Here is a 12,555-nt window from a genome sequence, read left to right on the forward strand (position 1 = left end):
TAAAAGCCAACACTTGTGTTTGTGTTGTTGTTGTGCCTTGTTCTTAGTTCTTACGTATTAATGCTGCTAGCACAACAAAACAATGTACTGTACACTATACATAACAACATGTACTGTGCACACAAACAGTGATGAACAATTTAAGGACCAATGTTGTGATTTGTATTGGAGGCCATGTCCAACGGTCCCTCTTCATTAATCCGGATGTCTGCTACTGTATATTATGCTTGACAGATATCCTAGGTCTAGTTAGTGTGCTGTGAATCGTTGATGGCTTTCTGTTGACACAACATCGGTATCCTTCGGGAGCACTCAGAATAGGCTCTATCGTTGGTTAGCTCACAGCCAAACTTCCACATGAAAGTGCAGCATTGCATTTATTTTTGCATCAAGCCTTTAAACTTAAAAGCATTACATAAAGTACTTTAAGTTAATTAACAAGCTACTTCAATTAAATTATTTTAAGCCTGTAAAATATGTATGCATTATAGAGCGTTCCTGGGAGAGGGAGAGAAATTATACAAACAGTGTGGATGAAATAGTGTTGATGTATCCATATTTACGAGCAATAAGCTTGGTGCAAACTCATTTTGGCTGGTATTGGGATGCGTTTTGAACAGTTTAAACAGCCTGGTATTGGATTTCAGTACAAGCTCGCACGAGGCTTCACATGGAAAAGACAATTTGACTTATGCATGTTGCACCTCAATTGCTGTGACATTTCCTCCATGCCAGGAGCACGTCATCAGGATCTTTATTTAGACTGCAGGAGGAGTCCGATGTCCAGAAGGGAGCGGGTTGGAAATTTAGCGTCACGCTCTAATCGCTCCCATCGCTGCGATATCCAAATCGTCTCCGACTGGCAGGCCTGACATCAACTGTGGACTACTATCGAGTGTTTGTGCTATGTGTTGTTGTAACTTTCTAACCCACGCCGCTACTGGACATCTGTGAAAATGAGCTTCATAGCTCATCGGATTCCTCTACTAATAAAGATTTTGATTTGACCTCCATTCCCCTGGCGTGAGTCGAGGAGTGAGGCACGGTGTGACCTCGTCCCACGACTCACGACTCTGGTGTCACCAAGACTCCCACCATACAATGCAAACTCAACAATATATACACTCTTCTATCAGCTCTTGAAATGTTAAAACATAATTAATGACTAAGATTGCATGGAAATAATAATAACACATCGTACTCAGTAAAGCCTCATTTCGTCTGAATGAATGTGATAATCAGGCCTAGATGAGAAACTGTGACACCAAAGGAAGTGATGTCAATTTCCATGGCGTCAGTGGCCACGCTTTATCTGCCAAGCGTACCGCACGTCATTTTGGTGACACCCATTGTCACATTTGCTCAATAATTAAAATGTAAAGGTGTTTGCATTTAATCTATTGTTTTACCGTTGGAACTTTGTGTAAAATATATTTTTTATTCGATACAAATACAATAATATACAGTACAGTAGTACGATATGTACCACTGTAGCAATACTGCAGCTAGCTGAGAACTGGCTAATTGCTTGAATAGCAATCAAAAGGCTTTAAGTTCAAATAATGCCATTCGGAGGGCAACTCAACCAATCATGTTTATTAGGCCGATAAAATTAGTACTACCTGGAGTGAATGGTCCTGCTGCCAAATATTCTCATAGCAAGCAAAGCATTCCACCATTGGCTTAGGGCTCCAAACTGAGAAGACAAATCATCCAGTGCTTATTTCAGTTTGAAGATGCCTTGACTTGACTTGCATATAGCAACGCAGTATTAACAGCAAAACCATTTTTTTCCTATTGCCTATTCAGAGCGACCATGACAGATCTAGATCTCAGTCATTCAGCCATTCAATAGCTTTTGTGAGGGTTGGAGAATTGCTGATGCACTGCTTTCAAATTAACATTTCAACGACTTAAAGCAGCAGGTAAAAGACTGCGTCCTCAAAAAATATTAAGCGTTGGCAACCATATCTGTCGCACATTCCACAGTAACCCAGAGAAAGTACGAAAATTTATATATTCAAACTGTTAAATTCACAGCACAAGACTGAAGTAACTAGAGGCTTTAACAATTCGATTTCACAATAATTATATTTCATGATCTCTCATAATATAATAAAGCATGTTCAAGTTTCCCTTCACAAGCTGTCATTAAAAAACAAAATGTTTTCTAATTATTTGAAGAAAAAAATGTAAAGTTTATAATAAGGTAATTGCCCAATAGCGATCGTGTGACCATGTAAGCATACAAATGCGTTTCCTTTGGTTGAGAACGGAATTGCTGTCCTGTATTAATAGAAACAATTAAAAGAGTCTCACCCACAACCGTTGAGAACCATCAGCCACCTCTGGTGCACATACAACAGCAGCCCAGGGAAATGCTCTGAATCTCAAAAAAACAAGTGCAATCACTCCAGCACAAGATTGACTGAAATTAGAGGGTTGTACACACATTTAATAAGTTATATGGCATGACCTCCCACAATCGAATACATGTCCAATATTCCTCTCACGAGGTGTGATTAATGCAAATCTTTTAATCCATTTACGATTTATTTAAACTAAACTTTACAATTTTTCCATCATTATTTATATGGTACATACATACACACTCACCACTCCTGTCTCACACGGGCATGATTGGTAAAGCTACCATGGTCTTTGGTGGGTAAGTCTTGAGAAATGTGTTTTATGACATTACTAAGCCATCTCACACTATAAAAGGGATCACTTTCACCACCACTTGCCCTGGATATTATAAATATGCAAATCACCTCAGGGAGCACAAACTGACGTTATGGAATATACCTGCCATTAATCATTTAAGGCTTCGTCAGTGAAGCGCACAAATAAAGACTTTAAACCATGTAGATTGATGAAAACACGATATAAAATGGACGAAATTGTCAGTGAGGCTACAGTGACTGCTTCGTGTACTGTATTCATAATGTGATTTTCTGGGACGTCAGAAATGTAAAGCCCATTGAGAATTTTCTGCAAGCGGTATTAATCCTAAGGTGGTTATTTGCATGACTATATCTCACCAAAATAAATAGACACATGTATTATTTATGACGAATACACGCAATGCGCATCGAGCATTCTTTAATCCACATTCCCTGCCATGAGGTGGATCGACAACGTGAACGTTAACAAATAAAAAGTAACAATCGCTGAACAGTCCCCGAAAAAGCGTGGCGAGAGACAGAAAGAGGAGCACGAGGGTTGGAGAACGAACGCACGCCGTAGATGTCACATTGCCCGCGAAGATGCAAAGGAACGCTGTCCTTGCCAGCAAACAAATCCCCAAGAAGGAATGATGGCCGCTAGTCAAGACGAACAGCGGCGTCGCAACTTAAGGAGGGTACATGCCCCAGAGAGAGTGTTCACTTAAGAGGTGGCGCGATAGAGCAAGATTATTTGTTCTGCAGCACTCTGAGCGATCGTGATGTTTTGGGAAGCCTTTACCCAAGCAGTCGATTGATCATTGTCGATGCTAATAAATCTACGCCTGATAACTACCAAGTCATCTGGAATGTGCCCAATCTCGTTAAGATCTCAGAAGCTAAGTATGCTTGAACCTGAACCGTGCTACAATGCATCTCTGCAGTCCAGTATACAATGAGCAATGCTGTAAATCCCTCTTACAAGACAAGGTAACAAGATGTCAGGGCAGAGTATTGGAGACAGCAAATCACATTTTTAGCATTTAATTCATAGGTTTACTCCAAGCCCCAAGGTGAATGTTATCGACTCTTTCCATGCATTTGATTAGTAATGAGTAGGTTTTGTCAGTAATTTTTGTGTCAGATATGTTGAGGACCTGAGAACAGGTTACCATTCTAAAGTATCGTTATTATGATAATGCTTGTGTAGTGTTTATAATGACGAATACACTTCTTATGAGGCACACTGTTTATTGTAATTCTTCTCTTACACAATCCTTAACACACAGAGGGGTATACGGTCCCCTCACCCGATACCCTAAGGAGGTACAGCCTCCGGACTTAGCGTGACCTACACACAGGTCTCTTCCTAACCTAAGGAGGTACAGCCTCCAATCTTGGCGGGACTTACTCACACATCTACCGCTATCCTAGAGTCCTCCGGCTGGGACCTAGGGGAGGCTATCTGACCCACCGCTGGCCCGGCGGGTCCTGACCACTGGATACGCCGAGCCTTAGCCCTCAGAAGGGCTGGAAGGCTGGGTCCCAGGGTCCTGGCTATCTTCAGCCCGGGCTTCGGTCTTGGTGTAGGGAGAGAACTCCCCGCGCTCTGTGTGGTCACCCTTCTTATACCCGTTTGTGGCCAGGTCTAACCAATCCCACATTCCCACGTGGAACTGTCTGATTGGTTCTTACCAAACTGTGGCTACGATCCGCTTCACCTTGTCTGACCCCAACCGTTGTTCACACCGAGGTAATGCTGCACTGCCCCTTTGATACCTAGTGGCAATGCAGGTTACTGAACAGTGAGTAGTTAGCATCTCTACACTTGCTTGAAGGGTCATGGGAGAATGTTTCTCTAGTCTACTTCTGCTTTGTAGGCTTGGAAAAGGCATTTCACCCTGTTCCTCGGAATGGTGCTGCAGGAGTTTGATGTACCAGTGCCGCTTGTGTGTGCTATCTGGTCCCTCAATTCCCGTATTCTTGGTGTTAAATCAAAGTCGTTCACTGTGGGTGTTGGACTGGGCCAAGTGTGCGTCTTGTCTCCACTCCTGTTTGTGATTTTCTTGGACTGGATATCAAGGCGCAGCCGAGGTATGGAGAGTACCCAGTACGGGGGCATGGAGGTGACATCGCCGGTTTTTGCAGATGACGTTGTGCTCGTTGCCCCATCAGTCTGTGAGCTCCAGCGTGCCCTTGAACGGTTTGATGCCAAGTCTGAAGCGGCTGTGATGAGGATCAGCACCTCCGAGTCTGAGGTCATGGTTCACTCCCGGGACACGGTGGAGTGTGCTCTCCAGGTGAGGGGGGAACGGCTGCCCTTAGTGAAGGAGTTTAAGTACCTCGGGGTCTCTTTCTCGAGTGGGAGCGGGAGATCGGCCGGCGGATCGGTGCGGCGTCTGCGGTGATGCGGGCGCTGCACCGTTCCGTGGAAGTGAAGCGGGAGCCGAGTTCTCGAAGAAAGCTCTCGGTTTACAGGTCGATCTAGGATACCACCCTCACCTATGGTCATGAGCTTTGGATAATGACCGAAAGGATGAGATCACGGGTACAAGGGGCCGAAATGAGGTTTCTCCGCAGGGTTGCCGGGCTCACTCTCCATGATCTGGTGAGGAGCTCGGTAACCTGGGAGAGCCTCAAAGTCGAGCCGCTGCTCCTCCGATTCGAGAAGAGCCAGTTTTGTGGTGGTTCGGGCACCCGGTAAGGATGCCCCACGGGTGGACTTCCCCTGGAACCCTACCGGGCAGCAGCAATGTCCCACTGGGCCAAGACCCCGAGGCCGGCCCAGGACACGCTGCTTCTGGCGGGACAACGTCGCTCGGCTAAGCCTGGGAACGCCTGGGAGTTCCCCAGGAAGAGCTAGGGTCTGTCGCCAGGGAGAGGGATGTCTGGACTGCCCTACTCAGCATGCTGCCGCCGCGACCCTCACCATGACAGGTGGATTGAGAGACAAACGAATAATGCTTGTTTACCCAGGAAAGCCTCATTGAGTCGCATGGTCGTTTTCAAAAGGCTTGTGTCAAGCTTTTTCAGTCGGTGGTGATGATTGCCACGTGGAATCCTAATTGAGTAATTTGTGGGTCATTTTTCAAATGGCAATTGTTCAACTAACATACACGAAATGTTTGGCTAATATGAACCAAAGTTTGTTTGAAAACTACCATTTGTTGAATGTAATGGTGTATTTTACAAACAGATTGAGATATTTAAATTTTGATTTAAAGCTTTCGTGACTGCAGTAATTCATATTCTTAGTTTTTTAGGTAAAGTCACGTTGAAGAGAAACAACAAAATAATAAAATATATATAACAATATCAGGTGAAGATGTGAAGATGACCGTTTGAGTTATGGTCGAAACGTCGTGAGAATTTTTTATTGTTATATATATTTTATTATTTTGTTGTTTCTCTTCAACGTGACTTTACCGAAAAAACTAAGATTATAAGATTGAGATATTATTAGAATGTTCTGTTTCATGTTCCGCGTATATTTACATGTGCGCTATCAGACCAAAGATCATATAGGTATGACACGTCAGTAATATGTGCGTCAATAATTAGTTTTCAACTTCGCTCCTGTGCATGTATTTTTACAATGTGAAATTCCAGTACATTATTAAGTAATATTGTCCCCGATCCCATTTAGAATTCACAATTTGTTTGTATATACAGTAATGTACTTTTGTTATGCATTTGTGGATGTCTACAATAGTGTACCTTTTGTACAGTAAGTGGGTATGTCTGTGTGTATGTGTATGTGTGAGTGGTTAGCAAATTGCACCAAGCCACGCTGGTCATTGCGGTGAAGTGTCGCCACAAACTGCCATGGCCACCACAGCAGGGAGACGTTCTTAAAAAGGGCATGAAATTTAAACTACACTATGTAATTGTTTTACGAGTACAGAATGTGCTAATTTTCTCATACGTAAAATGTCACGAGACAGTTTGATTATATATACTTTATGGGAAAAACGTACGTATTGAAGCCCATAAGATATTAAAGAGCTGTTCCTACTATTTGATAATTTACGTATGACAAATTAAAAAATAAAAAATTATATGTGACAGTGTGTCCTGGATTACCTCCGTTTTGGTAGTGTATAATGAAAGCAAATGACTGCTTTTAATTTACGATTGCTGGAATAAAAACCAGGTGAACATCTCAATATTAAAATGTATTTTTTAGCTATTGAGGCCCAAAGCACCATTTCTCCAGGAATCAGGGGAAATTATTTTCAGCCTGAGCTTAGATGAAAGCGATCCTCACAGTGCCACAACTCCAATCGCCACGTTGTATTCACTCAGCCGGGACGCCGGTGAGAGACCAAGGGGGCTCGGAGTCTATACAAGGAAATCAAATAGATGAGTAAATCTGCCACAGACGTGGCCCTGGTGCCAATAGACGCCTTAACAACGTGATATCAGGAGTAATTAATTTCAAGAACCAGAGGGGTCATTCACCACATTTTGGCAGGTCCTAGGGCTTTGCTAAAGTCTTTGCAGAATCTCTCATGTAGTCCTTTGAAACGCATTTCGGATTTTACTGTCTGCCACAGTGATCTTGTGGCTTTTTGTTGTTGTTGCGCGGTTCCCCATTCCAAAATGCATTCCACCGTCTTACATGTGGCATGACGTAGTCGGCCATTTGGCGGAAGAAGCGATGGTATGACATGCAAGGGCGGCGGGTTGGATTTGAGGCACGGGATACGATGGGAGGGTAGAAGAGTCACGTGGGTTTGAAGTGACACATTAATTGTGGGTAAAGATGGGGTGTGCTGAGAAATACCTGTCTGCTTTATCAGCTGAACATTAATGTTTTCAGTTTTTCATTCATTAGGTATAACCCTGTGAGCCATGCGGATCTTGACTCGGGTGCATTCGCAACAAAACAAAAACATGAACAAGAAACATCTTTAAAAAAAAATTGAATATCCGCCCGAGTTTTAGCACCAATTTTATGCTTGTTATTAAGCAACTGTGTTCTGTGGAGGGCATTTTATATCACTGTCACGTAGACCTTTCCAATAGACCCATTAATTGGACCACAATTTTAACAGGCATATTTCCTGGAACCTATTAAATATGAACACAACTCGTCGGGTCTGTGTTTTCACACATGAAAGGAAAGTTGTTTGTTATTTGCTGTGAACTTTATGCTCATCATGCAGGAAAAAGTATTTAGTTTGTTTACTGTAAATATTTATATATTCAGCCTCACATTCAGGGAGGCTCGGCTGTGGGGTGTTTTGTAAAATATTTGTTTGTCCATGCGTATGGATAGGGGATTGGGGGGGGGGACCCAAAGAGATACATATTGGCAGGAGAGAGAAGGGGGCAGGGTATAGAATGAGGTGGGAGACAAAGCGGAGGGGATGGGCGACATCAACAGGTGGTTGTATTGTTGGAACAGTAAAGTTGTCTTATCAGGACGGCTCGTGTGGACTCTATTTCATAAGACCCACGGGTACATGTGGTATTGGTTGTATATTGCCGTATCGGGTGAGTGTTGGTTGATCTTGGACATAAAAAGTCCTTCTCTTGTAGACCACTCACCCGCCCTCGCAAGCAAAAGCCACCTCCGACACAAACTCACCTGCTCAGCAGTCGGGCAGAGATGATGTCTTTTCCTCAACAAAATTGAAAACCTCGCAGCGCCAAAATAATGGTTACATGAAACGCGCTCATAACAGACCAATGAAGCATCAACAAAACCCGGCGTATCTCGTTCCAGGAGTTCAGAAAAGACGTCGGAGTTCCTGGTCAAAAACACACCCACCACCCAAAAAGGGTTCAACATCGTTTTTTTTTTTACAGAACATCGACCGCTAATCATGAGCCTGACTCGGTGAACTGCCACAGTAACTCACCCCTGAAAGCCCATAACCCCCAATGCCCCCCCCCCCACACGATGTCTCCAAGGTCTTTGAAACGAAATAAAAAAATTGCTTTCTGGATGGCGTCTCCCCAGACTCTCCCGGAGGCCTCTCCAGGCCAGGGGCCAGTGGCGTCGTCTCCGGAGGCTCTTCGAGCGCTGCCTCGGGGAGACTCGCCGCTCCTCTCGACAGCGCCGGAGAAGGTCGATCACGGTCGTTCGGAATTGTCCTCACGTACGACTGCGAGATATTGAGTCGATACGAATCATCGGGTTAAATGGTAATGTTGCCCCTATTAGGACCTCTGTAATTGTGGTATTGCAATATTCAGCAGGGTTTTTTTGTCAAAACCGCCGGTGCCGTTTCCTTGTGGGCGTCAGGAGCGGAGATAAAATTTGCACTTGAACAATGGATGAAACACACAGAGCAGATGGGTCCTCAAAGAGTCAATTCGTTTGTTTGGGGTCGGAGTTAAACACATTTTAGAGGATATATTTTAAAGAAATATTCTCCAATTATTAATAATGAGGCACAGGGCAACTGCAAAAAATATTAATGTATTTATACCCGGCGTCATTTCTCTTTGCTTGAATATTTGACAATCATAGTACTGTACTGTGCAAACTATTTGCTTCAGCCATGTTCTATCCACTGTTCTAGGCAATGCAAATACGAGGGTATGAGTGTTCTGCATTTAACATATACAATACATTTCGATTTAAAGCTTTCGTGACTGCAGGGATTCATCTTCTTGGTTCTTTCGGTAAAGTCACGTAGAATGGAAATAAAATAATAAAAATAAAACATAATAAAATTAAATTCTCACGACGTTTCGGCCACAACACAAGTAGCCTTCTTCAGGTGAAGGAACAGAACTGTTGGGACGACGCGCTTCAATGAACACTGCTAAGCTTGGCAGCGTCTTTTATGCTGGGTGGGAGGAGCAGAGCGCCTTGACAAAAGAGTTTACATATCAACAGAAGGATTTAGCATTGAAACAGCTGTGTTAATGTGTTGGATTAGCAGGGTGTTAATGTCAGAAATTAGCATGTAACTGGGAGATTAGCATGATGTTAATGTGAGAGATTAGTTTACATATCAACAGAGGCATTTAGTATATTGACGCTAAAGGACTGCAACTACCCAACTATCATACAATAAACCGATGTAGAAACAAGTTTAGTTGGAGACATATCAATATAAAGCATAATGTTAGAGCTTACATTGGGCTGTGTATACGATATTATACAATGTAGTTTAGATTGGTAGGTATAACATTGCAATGTATAGTAGTCTAGTTTATAACATAGTTGTAGCGCAACACAGGACAGAGCAGCGCATTGTGGCTGTTTCTCCCCCCTCCTCCGTTACGAGCATAGATGGACTCGTCCGTCTGAACAAAGCTCGTCGCTTTCCGTGGTGTTAATGTTGAAAAGAAAAAAACGGCACCTTTTTTTTCGACATAGAATTATAATGTATAACGACTTATTGTTAGTAGCTCAGCTGTTTGTAGAGTATATTGAGTTTATTGATAACATTGATGTAATTTATATTCTAGTTTTTAATCAGTTTACTATATGGTTTTCATTATATAGTGTAGTGTATACCCAGTTATTTTATGTTAATAGCTCAACTTATTGAAGAATATATTGAGTACATTTATTATATTGATGTAGTTTATACTTAGTTTTTTTCACATCGGTTTATTGTATGATAGTTGGGTAGTTGCAGTCCTTTAGCGTCAATATACTAAATGCCTCTGTTGACATGTAAAGTCTGACTTTAACATAGCTATTTCTGTGACCAGTTCCATGCTAATCCCTCACATTAACATCATGCTAATCTCCCAGTTACATGGTAATTTCTGACTTTAACACCCTGCTAATCCAACACTTTAACACAGCTATTTCAATGCTAAATTCTCCTGTTTGATATGTAAACTCCTTTGTCAAGGCGCTCTGCTCCTCCCACCCAGCTTAAAAGACGCTGCCAAGCTTAGCAGCGTTCATTGAAGCGCTGTCGTCCCGACAGTTCTGTTCCTTCACCTGAAGAAGGCCACTTGTGTTGTGGCCAAAACGTCGTGAGATTTTTATTTTATTATGTTTTATTTTTAGTATTTTATTTCCATTCTACGTGACTTTACCGAAAGAACGAAGAAGATATACAATACATGTTCTCATTCAATATCGTCTCATCTGCTATAATAGCTGCCCATGTTGGTTGTAAATATTAGACATTTCGGAAACTAACAGGTGCATTAATTTCCTTTGTGACACACGCCATTTTATACGGGATATCCACTTCAGAATTAGTCTCTGACATTTATCTGTTTCTGTCTCAGAGAGATCCATTTATTTCTGGTGGCTCTAAAGACACCTTTAGCAATGCAGCACGTGAGACCTCTTGAGGCCTAAGCATCACGACATTTATAATTGCAATTATTATGTATTCTTGGAGGGATTGGGCAAATTACCCTTGAGACTGGCATCGGTCGTTTACGATGTTAAAATACCAGGATAATAATTGCACAACATAATCATGAGCCATTCTGTTTCAATGTCACTGCCAGTTATAATCTGGCAGATAATGTCATTCATTTTCACAGTGTGTAAACGAATGAAGCAATAACGTTGATGTTTTTAGAACTCACTTGTAAAGTAATCATCTAATTCTGATTGCTTCCAATGTACTGTACGCGTAAGAAATATATTTCCTTCGAAATTGACTAAAGATATCATCGTCTTCAGGGGCAATGTTCTCTACATTCCTGAATTGCCTCCCAACACTTACGATCACAGTTCTGATGTGACGCAGTCCATCTCGTCGCTGCACATGGCTCGATTTCATCGCCCCATCTCTGCGATGGGCATCCTCTCGGGCTTTGTTCTCTCCTTTGACTGCCATTCCATCGCCAGTCTCTTCCATTCCAGCAATGTGCCCTGCCAATCCCAGTAACTTTACATGAACAATATAATGTCTCTAGTTAGCATTAGTTATCCGATCCATATGTTCCTCTGTCTCAATTTTTAACCCCCGCATGAACCTCACAACTTTTGCTCCATGTGCAACAGTTCATCGTCATACATGTGTCCGGTTCATGTCGTTGCAGTTGATCTGCACTGATGAAAACGTTCTTAGTTTGCCACGTGTTTTTTCAGTACATTTACAAAGAAACAAATATACAGATCAAAGGAGGTGTCTGGCACAAATATACATTGACCAAGGTGATACAAAATAATATTTTCTGACATTTTGGAGAAATAAAGGTGTAAATATAGATGGTGAAGATGGTGCTCATCTTCAATTCATTGCTGGCCTAGTGACGAAAAAACGAATTGTATAGAACGACAGAGTTCTGCAATGTGTGGGGAATAATGAATGTCAGCAAAATTTGTGTCATGTAAATGACGTTTTGTGTACATGAAGTAATTGTTGTAAGGACACGATTGAAAAAAAAAACCCACAATGGAGTAATTGTATCTCGAACAGGTATTGAAGGCAGACTGGGATTAAATTCTAAAAATGTAGTGGTACACTTGAAGTGAGAGCAGGATGGAGTGCTTTTGGAAAATAAATATTTCAATGAAAGACTTGAAAAGAGACACACGAATATATTATTTTTATCAAGCATTTGCTGTACTTTCATTCGTGGTGAGTGCATGTCACTGACATCAATGAGACGCCCACTTGCAGAAGCAGTGAGGTACCTGTGGGATCCACGAGAAGGGGATAGGTTGCTTACCTATCTGGGTGGTGTCTGAGCGCGCTTCCCTCTTGCGCGTGGGTTTTCCTCAAGGCTCTCTCTCTGCAAGAGCCTCCCACATGTAAACATCCTCCGGAAGGAATTGATCAAACACCAAAGGAAAATCTGTACGGGAAAAAAAGTGATCCGCTGTTTTGCGGAAAAGATTGCAAAGTAAAACGTCCGCCCACGCCAGCCACCATGAGGATGTGTGATCTTCATTACCGTAGTAGAGAAATTCACCATATTAGCAACAGTATTGGAGTTTCAACAA

This window comes from Petromyzon marinus, chromosome 10, assembly GCF_048934315.1.
Source record: "Petromyzon marinus isolate PM22_M1 ecotype Great Lakes invasive population chromosome 10, UKy_Petmar_22M1.pri1.0, whole genome shotgun sequence".
Classification (NCBI taxonomy): domain Eukaryota; kingdom Metazoa; phylum Chordata; class Hyperoartia; order Petromyzontiformes; family Petromyzontidae; genus Petromyzon; species Petromyzon marinus.